The 15,587-nt window shown below is 44.8% G+C and overlaps 1 protein-coding gene across 4 annotated transcripts in view; it reads left to right on the forward strand.

Annotated features, from left to right (window-relative positions):
* The first annotated feature begins 1,116 nt into the window (after positions 1-1,116).
* The window catches only part of tanc2b (tetratricopeptide repeat, ankyrin repeat and coiled-coil containing 2b), a 121,837-nt gene continuing 107,366 nt past the window's right edge, over positions 1,117-15,587 (forward strand). For 3 of the 4 annotated variants that reach the window (XM_035145402.2, XM_035145403.2, XM_035145404.2), the window contains exons 1-2: positions 1,118-1,561; positions 13,483-13,598. The gene's annotated coding sequence lies outside the window, so the exon portion shown is untranslated. Of the gene's footprint in view, positions 1,562-13,482; positions 13,599-15,587 lie in introns of all 4 variants that reach the window. The other variant, XM_047338382.1, reaches the window with a different exon arrangement.

Raw genomic sequence — 15,587 nt, forward strand, 5'->3', positions numbered from 1 at the left:
CGAGGCAGATGGTCGCCCACACTGAGTCGGGTGTCTCCCCATTAATCGCCAAGTGTTTGCTCTTTGTTGGAACTGTTTTGTTTCAGTATAGTATTACAAGGTCTCAATCTTACCATCCCCAACGCGAGCTGACTGTCATTCGCTCCGGACTGAGCCCGATGCAGCGATTTGAAACTGCACAATCAATATAAATTGTTTTAAAACACCCTTTAAAATGTCCTTTATCTCGGATGCTTTAAGGAAACTGTGCGTATTAAGATGCGTTACAGTCACACACCTCACAGGTTTAGGTGGAGGCCATCGAGCAGTGTGTGTAGTTATTGTTGCTCCGTCCTCCCCTGATTGTGATTCTGGCTGATGGGCCTGTAATGTTATTGACTGATGGAGGAGGGGGAGGAGGTCAGGATAATGTCTGACACCGGCCCACCTTCTGTCCATCTATCATTTTAAATGGCACACGCCGTCGTCCTGCCAGGGTGGTGGTGGGGGGGGGGGATGGTTGAAGTTTGATTGGCATCGACCTTGTTTGTGTTGAATAATTATGAATGATTTAAGGTATTAGTTCCTCCTCTGGTCTCATGAATAATCCATGAGACCTGCCTCCTGCCCCCCCACTGGATGTTTGTTGCTGAGCTGCCTCTGATCTCCTGGGACCTCCTGTCAAGCTGGAAAACACATCCATACCGGAAGTACTTTATTCTTTTAAATGCACACGTGCCTTCAACGAAGCTATTTTGCAAGGTTATGCTCATTGTATTTTACTTTATTATTTTAAAACACTTACATTTATTTTGTATTCAGATTCATCCTTTAATTTCTTTTGCCTCTTTGAATCTTTTGACCTCTTTTATTCTGCTCTTTTTAATCTTTTATTTTGCTTTTTTAAAAACTTTCTGATTTGAATTTATTTTCAATAAACATTGTCTCTGTGTAGTTTTTTCTAAATTAATTCAATCTGTGAATATGGTCCCTGATAATCCCTAAAAATCTCTTCTATTTGTGTGTGTGTGTTTTTTTTTTATGCGTATTCTCATTTCACTCGTGGACATTGCAGATGTGTTATTTTGAAAAGCAGCACCGGACGTGTGCAGCCTGACAGCTGCGGGGATCTTCACGCATCGCTCGGTGGCTCAGCTCCATGTTGCGGCGCTGCGTGGCACTGGGCACCGACTGGCTCCGGCTGCAGCGCGCACACATGTCGTGAATGGCACCGGACCCTTGGCACAATCTGCGGCCGAGAAGGAGCCCTGCGACCCCCGGGCCCCCCCCCGCGACCTGCGGCACGCCGAGCCTGCGACGCGACCCCCCCCCCAACCCCCGCCACTGCCGCAGCTGTGAGCGTCTCCCGGACCGAATGAAGCCGCGTCGATCGGTGCGGGTATTTTCAGCCGAGCTGTTCCGGAGCGACTGGAAACGTGCGCACCGGGTCGAGTGACATTTTGGGAGCGAGGAGCCGCGCGGAGCTCTGCGGCCGCGGAGGACACCGGAACCGGGAGGAGGCAGAGGAGGCTCCAGTGTGATGCCGGAGCTGGACAGAAAAACAAAGGTTCGAGTCTGAGAGGTAATGTGTGCTGCTCCCTTCATGAACTTCCACTGCTCCTCCACTGCTCCTGTCTTAATGTTAAAAGTTGACCACGTCTCTAATCAGATGTTTGTGTTGGAGGTGTCCGGCTCAGCCAATCAATAATCTATAATGCTCATTTCTTGCCCGGGCTCATGGGCAAAGCTCAGTCGGTCAGCTAAGCCAATACCCCCAGTAGTGTTTAACGAGATGGACTTAGCTGCTGCTTTGTGCACAATAACAAGCGTTTCAATGCCTGCAGATTGCAACATGTGTGTTTGCAGTAGATCTGCATGTGCAACGTATTGTTTAGTGTGTTTTTCATCTTCTGGTTGAAGTCATTCATATACAGATAAGACACCACTGCAGGATTATCAGTTTCTCTGGTTTTAATATTTATGTGATAGAATTAAATGTTTGTTTCTATTCTCGAATCTACTGGAAATATTTCCCCCAAATTCTCAAATTCACAGGAATGAATGTAGAGATATAGATTTAAGACAAATCTAGATCTTAAACTGTAGACAGGCCACTGCACGTTAAAGACTCGGCTGTATCCAAGAGGGTTAAAGCATATTTACATTATTAAAAACCAATATCTGCCCTAATATGCTCTTACCTTGCTGGTGAAAACACTTCAAGGTGCACGTACAGGACTATTATAGAGTACTTGTGTAGCCTATATTCAGCGTATACCCTCCCCAGAAGGGGGTTGCCCACCCAGACAACACACCGTCCATAAAGTAAAGAGGTTTATATGGAAGAAGCTGTTCTTACTTGCTCAATGGCTCCAGGCCAGCACCTACCTCACTCTACACAGCCTATTATCTGACATCTGGTCCTTCTCGACAGGGACTTACGTGGTAATAGTATGTTTCTACAAAGGCCGTTAATCTGCGTAATGCCTGTTGTTTTGCAAGGGAAAACACTTATTTCCCGTTGATCACCAGTCACCACTTTTATATGGAGGAACATGATTCTGCTCAGCAATGAGGAATGTGAGAAGAGGAAGAGGAGAATCTCAGTTCTTTGTTTTTTTTCCCCTGTGTTTACTCGGTTACATGGTTGGAATTGAACATGGTTAGAGGTTTGTAAGACTTGCAAAAGCTGTCACTGCAGAAAATGTCATGTTTAGAGCATAGTTTACACAGACACACACACACACACACACACATACACACACTTACAATCACGAGCCTTCATGGCATCCAGAGAACTGCTGTGATAGAACCTTTTTTTTTTCAGAAAAACAGGTCTGCAGACGGGTAAGATTTGAGTTCCAGTATACTCATGGTTTTTGCATGAGGCTGGAGATGCACGCCGTCTCGCTGTACTTTCTTTATTCAAGTTCTTGGTTGTCAGCTCGACTCGGCGCAGATAAAAGACATTCATCCTCAAAGCCTTCTCTCATCACATCAATGACATGTGCTAGTTTTTGCTTTTCTCCTGCTCCCCGAGTCCTGACACACATCTGTGAGTTCACAGTGTGGAGGCTTTCCATTATGAGATCATGATGTTTTTTTTAGTCCATCAGCTCTAAACTTTTTGTCTTTCAGTGCTTATCTCGCTTCGCTCAAGGGGGGGGGGGAGTGACAAGGCCTTGTTTTCCACAGCCCGAGCCAGCACAGTCCCTGCTGTCACGCTCACTGACAGGCCAGGGGTTAAAATAAAAAGACTCCGCTGCAGCTAAAGGACGAGGAGGATTTCGCAGAAACTTAATTTGACAAAAACAGCCTCCAGTCTCACATTGTGCTCAACAAACCTGCAGTATAAATAAAACATGGCTCAAATCTTTGAATACAAACCGACTCTCTTAACTTACTTTACGTCAGCGTTGCACCAGATTCAATGTGCTTTATCGTTGGGAGCAAAACTGTTCATCGGAGTTGAGGCTCATGTATGTTCATCGTTGGATAAGGAAGTAGACGGAGCCTTCTCTACGTACTCCGCCTTCATTTCCATGTATTTCTGCTTGTCTTCTGAAAGCTTACCGAACGAAACAGATGAAACAGAGCAGTACCAGCGGAAATCCTGGGGGGGCAGTGTATCACGATCAAAAGACACAAGGAAGAAACTTCAACAATATCTGATCTTTTTGAGGAGAGACTTTGCAAGTTGGTAAGAAACTTCCGGCATCTACATGATGTTACTTTGCCCGTTAACAACGCAGCCGCTATTGCTTCATTCTTCAAAAGGGTACGTTATCGCAACTTGTCAGAAACTCTCGAATCTGCGCTGCCCTCTAGTGGATGTATTGCTTAACAACTGTACCACTTTAAAGGACGCATGGAGGTGTGTGGGCAGTGGCATTTAAAAGGGAGATATCTCTTTTTGTACATAAATGAGCCTGTGTTGTAAGATAAATGCATCTCAGTGACCAATCCTTAACATATTACCCTCTCAACCACTAAACCTCTTAATACCAATTTGGATTTAGTCCATATTGTTAATTGGTCCATTTATCCTCTATGCCAGTAGATATCTGTCGGGTAGACGTAAACATCCGGATATTTGTATTGCGAACACTATCGTGTCCCTGCAGAACAAATGACATCTTAGTTGTACACACATTTATTTCACTGGGCGTTTTTACAACAGGCCTCAGTAATTGTACAGGGGGCCTTTGTCCACCCAAGAAGAGCGACCGCATCAACAACAATAATGTACACTGAAATAACAAAGTCCTTCAGCGGCAGTCGGATGATGAGAGGCTGTGTTTGTCTCCTGTTTCCAACCAACACTTGGTTTTTTATTTCTTTTTATTCTTTAAGCATGACCACAATAATCCCATAACCATAAATAAATGTCTTTTTATTAAACCATAAAATCAAAGGTTCCCTAACATTAACAAAGATGTTTACTTATCCATAAACGGGCTGAGGCAAAGTGGGTGTATCAAAATGGCAAATTACAGGATTTTGTCATAAAATGTGAGCGATATTAAACAATATTCGTAAAGTTTATTGTTAAATGTTCCTTTGTAGAGTCACCAGCAGTTGTTTATAGTCGGTTTTACACAACTGTTCCTCGTAACAAAATGCACCATATCTGAAACTGCACTTTGTATTCTTTAAAGTGGTTGGAGTTAATTAAGAGACTTCAAGCAGGACTGTTCCCTCAGATACGAAAAGGTCTGTTTTTTAATGAGCTAAAATGGCTCTTTCGGTGTGCGTCCACGGCCGAGCCCGACTGCACTGGGTGTCGCCCTCTGAATCTTATCAGCTCTGAAAATGTGAGATTGTTTCCTGCAGTGGGAATAAAGGTGTCGTCCTCTGGGATGTTTTGATTCATTCCCCTCAGCGCTGAGGCAAATGGCACTTTTTATGCTCTTTTAATCAGGAAAAAACAGTCAAGGAAACCAGGAAAACCGATTGGGGGGGGGGGAATAAAATGCTGGGCTTGTCAGTTTTGCATGTGCATGATTGTGCACGTGTTTGTGTGTGTGTGTGTGTGTTGTGTCGTATGAACAGCACGGTCATCAGTTTAGAAAAAAACTGCAATGTAAAGGGAATTGAAATTGATATTTTGGTCATAATTTATTTCCGTGTTGGTTAGTAACTTAATTTAAGCCCCCAGGAGTGGGACAGGCAGTTATGATATTAAACGCAAAGCGAAGGGGGGGGGCCTTTGTATAGAGTTGATAAATGGCAGTACAGTAAAATACAGGTGCTTTAATGTACATAAAATACGTCTTCATTAAGGAAATTGCCTCATTTGGAGGAAAAAAGAGTGACGGGGCCCTGCCTGCTTCTTAACGAGGGACCCGCTCTCCCCAGGCAGGTCCCTCATTTTCAGCGTGGCCCTTTGAGTGTATATAATAATGATGCAGAAAAGGCGTCTTTTTAGTGCCTCATTCTTTCTTGTTAGTGACAAAGGTAAGTCGGGTCTTTTCATCCCGGCTCCTCCGTCACAGGAACAAAAGCAGCAGCTAGTTGTCGCTCTCCTCTTTGTCTCGGGTCCTGCTGAGAGTCAGCGACGTTCATTGAGATCTAACGGTTACATCAGACTCTCACCTGTACGGCGCGTCTTCGACTAGAGGAGGGTGTTGAAGTGCGAGTTAGGAATCAGCCGTCTGATGATGCAGTTCAGTCTCAGACAGTCAAGGTTGTTCTGGGGAATCATTTGCCACAAACACCATAACATCGCTCTGTGTTGCTTTGTTATGGTGAAGAAGGGCTTTCGACAAAACCACAGCAACAGCGCAGCAGTATTTTGAATTTGTACAGGAAACATCTGCGATATCAAAAACCAGAATAGATTTGCAGGAAGGTGCTGGTGATTGTATTTCTCCTACATGCTGTCGCCTGATTCTCTTCAAAGCAGCTGAATATACACCTTTTTAAAAAACAGAATCCAGCAGCTCAAACCAAAAATACAGTGCAGGATCAAAGTGCTGTTTTTGTCGGCTTCGTACAAGGGAGGCTGTTATGATATGTCGGCCTGCTTACGATTTCATAACAATAAACGGGAGTGCTGCATCAATATATTATAACTCGAGGTTTATGGGATTTTTTTTTTCTCCCCACTTCATATTTTAGTCTGGCTGCTGCACAGCTTTGTATTTTGTATGTCTGGCAGAAGCATGTGTTCGGTTGCAATGAGCAGTAACTATTCATATGTCCCAGAAGAGAAGGTGTGTAACAGGATCTGCTGTTTCACATCAGAATAGATTAAAGCCTGATGAGCCTGTGTGGAGAGAGAATTGAAAAACGGCACAAGTCTAATACTTTGCTTTACTGCTTGTCATTTGTATCTGCACGTCCAGGTTTAAGAACTATTTATACAGGATGTAGAAACCTCAGATTTATACTGAACGCTATAGGAGAGCGGTAAAAGCATCTTCATGTATAGAGGCCTCGTGGTTGAGTTTATTTCAGGTCAATCCTCACTGGGAAAAGGGGACATTTTGGTTGGATTTAATATTCAGTAAAGTACATTAAATTTGGTGGCTAGCTGCAGTATAGGTCATATTTAATCCATGTTACTTGATGGGACGTGGATCAAACGTAAGTAGCTCTTACCACACAGATGTTTGTTCAAGTGTTCTCTGCTAAATAACAAACAAACTCTTATGAAAACCTCCTCGGCTGAAGTTGTAGCAAATGCACAAATAATCATATGTATACGTCTCCCTGTGCAAGAATCAACAACCCTACTGTTTTAACTCCTAAATAACGATGATAATAATCGTGGAGATAATCAGAACGGACTTCCTGCTCTGCGTGATCGGAGACATACACGACGCACGAGTCTTTGGAAAGCCACTTGGTGTTAATGGAGTGCAGCTGCTGGCTCAGGTGGCCTGTGAATGCGCCGCAGAAGACATTTGAGTGGTGTTCTGTTGTTTTGGCATCCCAGCGTGGATGTAGAAAAATTATCTTCAAAAAGCTAACGAGGCCTGAAAGACGCCGACGTGCAACAACTCGTTCGAACTGACGTGTTTGTGTGAGACCGGGAGCTCGTTCGATAGCTGAGCTCCGCGATGTGTGGGAAGTCCTCTCCAGCCATAGTTCGCACAGATGTATTTCATATTGGCAGTTACTGCCGGGACCGGAGACTTTGTTGCTGCATTGCAGCTCTTAATGAAATCAAGTTAATCACTTCTCTCTGGACGAGCAGGAGTGTTACATGTATTATTGTATAAGTGCTACCTCCTTAAATGACGTGACACTACCTGATTCTGCCAAGATGGCTTCGCTTTTAGATAACAAAGAGCGGCGAGACGGCTGAATCCAATCAGTCTGCCACTCAAACTTCACTCCCCGGAGCCAAAGATCCCTGTTAGCCTATTAGGGCAGCAGCTTGAGCCGGCCCCAGCTGCTGATGGCAGATGAATGGCGGATGAATGGCGGAGTGTCAATCAGGCCTGAGAGCGGCGTCTCGCTGCAGCAACAACAGCTATGATACCGGCAACCTTCCTTTTGCAGTGTTGTTCGGGAGCAGCCGTGACCTCGGTGACTCCTCCATCAATTTTTTTTTAACGGTGAAAATGCAGTTTTCTCGCCAACAGCTCGTTTCTGTCTGTGCACGCCAAAGCAACGACCCCCGACCGCTGCAGGCGTCCACCCTGTTCTCCTCTGGTGTCACTATTAGCAGATTATCAGGGACCATCCGTCATGAAAGCTCTGCATTTTAACCACGTGCTGTAAAAGGTTCACAAGATAAAAAGGGTTACCACCGTGTCACCTATTTCATTCCTGTACATTGACGCCGCCGCCGCCAAGGCTAATGTGTAATGTGATCTGTGGGCCGGCGTGAAGTTGTCAATGAAACACTGGTGCTCTGTCATATCTAAATGGAGCCACTGTTCCTCCGTGTGTGGTGCTCAGTTAGCAGTGGGAGATGGGCCTCAGCTCTGTGATGTGAAGCACCATTAGTGGGTTAACTTCATTATAATTTGCCAGGCGTGTCTGTGTCTGTGGGACATAGTGGACACGTTGTTGTTAATACAGCTGCCTCCATTGGCTTTGTGTGCTAAAACGGGGTGTGACGACGAGTGTAGGAGTGCAGGAGAAAAAAGGGATTTCATGAAACGTAGCGTTGTTTTGAGTGGCGGCCACCGCTGTTTTCAATGAAGCCCTTTGTGTGAAAGAACAATGCATAAGTGGCTGTAAATCAAGATGCCCAAAGATTCACCGAGAGAAATATGTGCGACAACTGGAGAGGATATTAATCTGACTTTAAAGACCTTACAGCAACTTTTTAAAATTAAGAATTTCGTGATCTTCATTGACGTCTTCTACGCACATCTGAGATATTTTTTATTCTTTTTGTTTATTTTTGTTTCATCAACACATTTTCACTCACTCGCTGTTCAGGAGATTGCTTTTTTGTCACTTACTTTTTTTATTTTTGAGATTTTATTTGGTGTTAAATACAACGAAAGCTTGCACAGAAGTACACACTGACAAAGTTACAACACAGTCCCAAGAACAACAACATGAAAATGTGATTAAATAAATAGGAGCCAAGTGAAGTGGCCTCTGCTCTGCGTGCTGTCACTCTGCAGCCCTGTAATGCTACGTGGCACAGCAGGCTGTTCTCAGCAGCACTTTACTCTTTCACTCGGGCCACGACGGTCTGACTGAGGCGGCGCACACTGCTCGAAAGGGGAAAGCACATGCGGATCAAAAAGATGAACTCAGTTTTCTCAGTTCAACCAAATGTCACGTTATTGACCACAATGCTTGCAGCTGTGTGGGCTTGGCCTTTTGCAGATGAAATGCCTGGAGCTTGAATGTGGGATCTTCAGAACTCCTTGGTGGTTTAACTATGTTTGTCTAACACTGGGTTTTAAAGATTGAGCACAAATGCAGAATGTGTGAGACGTCGCAAACATTCAAACCTTTATTTCCGTGGATTAGCCGGTTTTCTCTGATATGAAGAGATGCATGGCGGCGCTGACAGACTCCGCACACGGTGCCAGGGCCGCCGAGTGGCTTGTTTTCAAAGGCGGGGGGGAGTGGTCTCGTGCTTCGCCTCCAGTCACCAAATATATGTCCTTGTTCAGGCATGAGGGTTCATTGTGTTAGTGCTCAGAACAAAGAGTCCCCTCTGAGTCCGGCTAAAAATACTGCACAGCACCTCTGCCCCGAACTACACAGCAAGGGACAGGAATACAGAGAGTAAACACACACACACACACACACAAACACACACACAGCTAAATGCAGTACACTTCTTAAGCATTAAAGACTTAACTAAGCTCTTAATTTAATCCACTGTTAAAATAAACAATAATATATAGACATTGCAAGATGGGGCATTTTTTGACATTTTCCTTTCTCAGAAAATAATTCATGGATTTTGATTTAAAAAAGAGGACGCATTTAGGGAACTGGAATCTGTCTGTGTGGGAAATTTGGAGCAGCCTGATTGAATTTCAGGGGATAATTGGTCCTTGGCGGAGGAATGTGCTCTGCTGAGGAATCCAATAATTCACCTGTATTACATCGACTGCACCGAAATGGGCTGAAACGTAAAATTCATATTTCACGACTTGTACTTGTATTTTCACAGTGTGATTTTTACTACCAACTGTTACCGTCGGAGCCTCAGAGACGAGTCTTGTGCTTTTATAACATCTGTTTAATAAAAGTAATCGTGCCAAGTCGTGGCCGATTCACGTCGTTATGAAGAAGTCGTTTTTTTTGCTGTGAAGTCTAATATTTGCAGGAATCAGGCCTGATGCTGTTGCTCGAAAAAGACTCGGAGTGAGGCGGCCTTCCGTCAAACCGAGGGTCAGCCAGTCTCACACTGGGCGACAGGAAGCCGGGGGGGCCGCCATTTGGAAACGCCTAATTAGCCTCTAATTGATATCCAGCTGAAACCCCCACAGTGTTAATGCCAGTTTGAAGGAAAGTGCAGAATGTCCCCTCTTCATTTAGCCAACAAGACACAGGAGGCCCCCGGAGCATTTTTTTCACATGGTGTCACGGAGGTAATGACACCGAGGTTCATTAGTGAGACTGTCAGTGTCTTTACTGTGGAGGATAATACAAAAACACACAGTTCATACATACTACTTTAATGTTAGAGCAGCCAGGAGTGAACTCGCTCTGTTCTGTGGTCAGTCGGAGTTTAAATTCCTCCTGCAGCTCTGTGCCTGGAATCTAAAGGAGAAGGAGAGGGAGGAGCACTTGTCACTCGATGCCTCACCACCACCACCACCGCCGTCAGTTTCGTTATTAAGCAGCAGTAATATTCCCATCATCCCACTCTTTCACGAGATGTAAACGCTGTAATGAGATGGATTTTAAGAACAGGGCTAATCTTTAAACCGGCTTCTTAACTAAGATCCCCTCTTTTGGTGCTTTGAAGGCTCCAGCCCCCAGTTTTCAGACTGTATTCGCCTCATTCATCTTGATCAGCGCTGAATAAAAGCTTGTGCTCGAAATAGCAGCGGCTGCGAAGTGTCTGCGGACTTCTAACTGGTTGTTGAGTGTGGAGGGACAGACGCCTCATGCTGGTTTAAAGCTGATCCCTGTCAATCCACCGCTTTCGGATAATGACTCGACACACTGTCATTCAAACCCCTACCCGCCACTTAACGTATTGACGCCTGCTCAGCGGCTCTATTGGTTTATCATGATATAATGGTGAGCACATGTTGGTTTGTTAAAGCGTGGCCAGGTGATGGAGGTGGTAGTGTTTTTCCTGCGGATCATTATCAGTGTGAAATTATACATTTTTCGGGGATAGTTCGGACTTTCGGACCAATTGTAGGAAGTTGAGGCGGCATTAAACGATAGAAGAAGAAAATGTACAGGAAGTGGATCACAGGATTGTTTGTAGTCTTCACCTCCGACAATGTTTTAACAACGAGGACTGGCTCCTTTTGCTGGTAGTAAAACTATATTGAAATCACGGTGTCATTGGTTCATTCAAACGGAAAGACATCTTTTAATCTTTGCACTTTATTTAAAAAAAGTTAGTGAATACATTCGGCGAATTGGACGCACGCCGCTCTGCAGACCAATCAAGTCATGGTCCCGTCCATTTTCTGTTGTCACTGTACCATTTACTGCCTTTTTATATGACAAATACAGTATTGATTTCACTCCATTTACTCCACAACACACAATCACGAGTCACTTTATTTGCTTTGAATTCAGAGACGTGTGGAGACGCTTGTTTTCTTGATCTCGCGTCACGGCTAATATAATGTAAATTAAGTGGGGATAACAACAATAGGTGTTGGTCTTATATGAGTAAGTGATCCTCCGCTCCTGTGTTTCATTTCTCAGACGTTCCAAGAATAAATAATTGGATAGAGGGAGAATTTAGTCGCCTCGTTGTGAGCGTGGCGTCTGGTCTAAGCCCGCCAATTTGCACGAGCGCCTGTTTCTGCAGAAAGAGCAGAGTTTTCTTCCCGATGTGCAGCCGTACACTTTAAACCAGCGATTAGAAGGCAAACACGAACCACTCGACTTTACACAGAGGCATTTGTATTACATGAAAGCTGCGGCACTCGTGGCCTCGGAGAAGGAGATGAGAGGGAACTCTTAAATGCCACGTTTATCAGAGAAATGGGGGGATTTCGAGTGTTGGTCGCTTAATTTGTTTTGATCTAAATTCTGGCCTTTTCAGTTAACAATACAGACACCCAGCGGACAAAGGAGAATTATGCATTCGGTCACATGGTTGAGTTTTGAGTCTGTGGGACTGGATGTTTTTTTTTTGTGTGTTACAAGCCAGATTTCGCTCCCACAGTCCGTATCGTGGTGAAGCAGACGAACAGCACAGGGAGGTGTTTGGCTCTTGTGTCTCTTCTAATCATCATCCTCTGGGGGGGGGGGCAGCTGCCCGGCCCCTGTGACCCGACGAGCCTCTTGTGACAGGGGGAGCTGACCTGACATATTTCTCTGACCTCAAACCATTAGCTATCTTTATACATCTCCACCAGTAACGCCCTTTGTCTCGCACATAAACAAACCTTTTTTTAGAGATGTTTTTAAATACGAAACGGACAAAACATTTTTTGGGATTGACAAGATTCAATTTAATTTAAAGATAACCGACAAATATTTTGTATTTGCTTTAATTAAAAAAAGCCATATGTTGCTGTAAGCATCAGAGAAGCTGTTTAAATTCCCCCTCCAAGCGTGGAAAAGCTCCAAAACAATATGTGTAAGAATCCAACAGTGAATGATACTTCTCATTATTATTGCTGTAACTTCCCATTGATTGTCTCTGCTTAATTAATATGTTGGCAACGTGGTGTAAAACTCAGATTAAATCCTACAAAGTGTTCCCCACAGAGACCAATGTGCAAACTATAATTAGAAAAACTAAAAAAGAAACAGTTAAAGTCCGTGTGACGCCCCGGAGGAAACTTGATTATGGTGTTGCAGTTCTTCTCGAGACGTCTTTTTGTGCAGAAATGACATTGTGCTTCCTTCTACCTCTTTCGAGTCCTTTCTGAATAAATGAAAGTTAACTGCATTGACACTGCAGAGGCAGAGCTGAGGATTGAAACAGGGATACTGAATTCTCTTTGTTTGCTTAACAAACACTGGAACATTCTTCTCGTAATTGAACTTTAAATCAAGTCATATCCTCCGTCCAAACGATTGGGGCTGCTTAATTCTCCACAGAGCAGCTTCACAGCCTGAAGACTAAAGCAGGTCTCAGATATGAACTGTCCGGAACATTGGGTCCAGATTTTCACATATGAAGAAGCAGCAGGAGATTGTCCAAAACCTCTCAAATCTCTGTGTCTTTCCAAGTTAACATCTTCGTTAATTGATTGATACTAAGAAATGCTTTCATATTGTATTTGATTTCATCTTGTGACCCTCCTTCTGTGTCGTGCAACCTCCCAGGGGGTCCCGACCCCCTAGTTTGGGAACCGCTGATTTAATGGGTTCTTCCTTTGTCATGAACCACCCTCCACAAAATCTATGGAAATCGGTTCAGTAGGTTTTGAGTAATCCTGCTGAAAGACAAACGGCAATGAAAACATGTGATGATAAACTTTAGTTTGGAGGGGAGCAAACACACATGTTTACATCTCTCCACTTCTTTTGAGTGATTCTAATTTTACAACCCCTCACCCCCGTCCTTGACTCTCCGCTTAATGGCATAATTATACGTTTGGGACTGAGCGGCTCGACATCACAGCTCTGAAAGCAGCACTTTCTGTCGGGGGACACCCCGCGAGGACACTGACAACTGTCCACTGTTCCAGGCTGCTCCCTCTGACAAGCCGCCCTTGTGGCCGCCCCAGACGAGCGCTGTGTGCATCACCGACCTCTGTTTGTGCTCTGTGTTGAAAAAGATCATCAAGAGTGACCAGTGACAGACCGTCCTCTCCACTGAGCCGGATGTCAAACTGGTGTTTCTGCTGCGACTCAATGCAGAACCTCTTCAGTCCGCTGCTCGGCCCCTAGTTAAAGATGTTTTTTATTTCATTGTTGCAGAGCAGTGCTGGGTGTCCCCTCTGGAGAGGGATCGGGACCGAGGCTCAGCGCTGCGACATGTAGCGCCTGGCTGCCCTCAAAGCCGGATTTGGAGACGCGCCTGCAGTCTACTCATGGTGAGTCATCTTTAAGGTTTCATGGCACTTGAACCAGCGTTTGTGGCCGGAAACCTCCACTGGTGCATCACAGCAAGGTCATCGTGTGAAGTAGCTTTCACAGGACAATAGATTGATTGTTAAACTTTGTGTGATGCAACTGGGCCAAGGGAAAAAAACAACATTCTCTTTGCCTACAGATTTTATTCAAGCAGGGATTCCAGTGGATATGAGTTTAAAGATGACTATTTGAACTCTGCTTTTCTTTTTAACCCCTGATATTCGTACAGTAGACTATAGTGAGCAGTATCAGGATTTAATCACTGGGATTCTTACCATTTTTACGCAAATACAGGTTTTCTATGAAATGTTGTGGAGGGGTGGGGCTTGACCCAAGGAGGAACCCATCACATTTTGGGTGCGGATCTGAATCATGCTTTTTTTTCACTTTTTTCAACATGGCTTGATTTCTCAGAGAATAATTCACCGTACTGGTATTTATGAGTTTTCGCAATCTGGTGAAGATCCACGTACAAAATCTGGATCTAGTGAATTTAAATGTGGTTTCCTGAGGGGACTGTTGGGCCTTGGAGGAGCTACAGTAGGAATTCTACTGATTAAGTTTATCATTATTCAATATAAAAAACAAATCTTATGTGAATGCTCACGAATTTTTTTCTCAGAATCCACTGGTCAGTTAATGGTCTGACAATCCACCTGCTGGTTAGTTGTTTTTGTTGTGGTGCATCTTTGTGGGAGAGTTTTGCAGAGTAACTCCAGGAAAACGTTCACCACCAGGAAATAGACTTATTGTGTATTTTAACGAAGCGTGAGCTGTCAAAAAGCTGTCTGTCATAAATGTTATGTTCTCAAGCACTTATCAATGTGTCAGCTTGAGGCCATATTACACAGTGAATGATGAGCCATGAAATCCCTGTTTGGCTTTGGAAAAGATTCTTTCTTAAGAAGATATTTTTTAAGGAGCAAGCCCTTCTGGTTTCTGTGAATATGACGAAGGCAGCAGCAGGAGCTGCCTGGCCCTTAAAAAATATCCAACAGTGACCTCCACAGTCTCATTTCCAGGCTCTAGCGTCCTCATGTTCATGCACATTATGTCTGTGCAGTTTTTCAGGCATGTGTCTCAGGATGAACAGCCTCTGTCAGCTGTTCACGGCAGCGTGGAGCTCCCCGGCTGCACAGAGGTTTGCAGAGTCACAGTTGCTGGCTCACGTGTGCGCAGCCTCGGCCTGTAAGATGCGGGCCGGCAAATGGAGTGGAAGAGCAGTCCCATTAAACCCTGGCCGTCCTCTGAGGAACAGGCTAACTGCTCTGAATGCCGGCCTCTCACTCCCTGGGAGAAAGTGCTGACACAAATTTTTGTGCGACTAAAATGCCTCCTGACCGCGTGACACTGGCTCTTTTCTTCCCCTGAGATTCCGCGGCTGTAAAGCCCAGGCTACACAAAAGAGACACAGTCTGCGAGCGCTGCTGAGGAGATGGCATGAATTATAATCAAACCATAAACAGGCGCAAAGGTCTGTGTTACTCACATTTTAGAGGGTCAGGGAGGAATTTCTTTGTTTGAGCATTGTTCATTTCATGCACATCACATATCCTGGGAGACATGAGGGCTTTGCTCTGCGAGGCTTTCTGTAAACCTCTCCGCTGTTTAACTGCTCCACACGGACACTATGTTCCTCGACATCTATTCAAAGACACGCATCCTGTAATTTGCATGTGTCCTGGACTGGAGAATGGCGGCCTTGTCCCTTCTGGCCCCGCAGCGTGGATGTGTCAGCTTGTGATTGACGTGGCACGGCCCCGGTGTGGGTCACTGGTGCGGAGATGCAGAAACATGACAGTGTCTCTGGGCACATGAACCACTGGCTTTTACTCCTTCACTTGAGCATGTCATCGGATGTGATGTGCTGTTAACCTGTAGGAACCTTTGGCGGCGGAGGTCTGCAGTGTGTCTTTCCACACGGTGGCTAATTCCAACATGCAGCAGGT

The sequence above is a fragment of the Hippoglossus stenolepis genome, chromosome 21, assembly GCF_022539355.2.
Source record: "Hippoglossus stenolepis isolate QCI-W04-F060 chromosome 21, HSTE1.2, whole genome shotgun sequence".
NCBI classification, from domain to species: Eukaryota; Metazoa; Chordata; class Actinopteri; order Pleuronectiformes; family Pleuronectidae; genus Hippoglossus; species Hippoglossus stenolepis.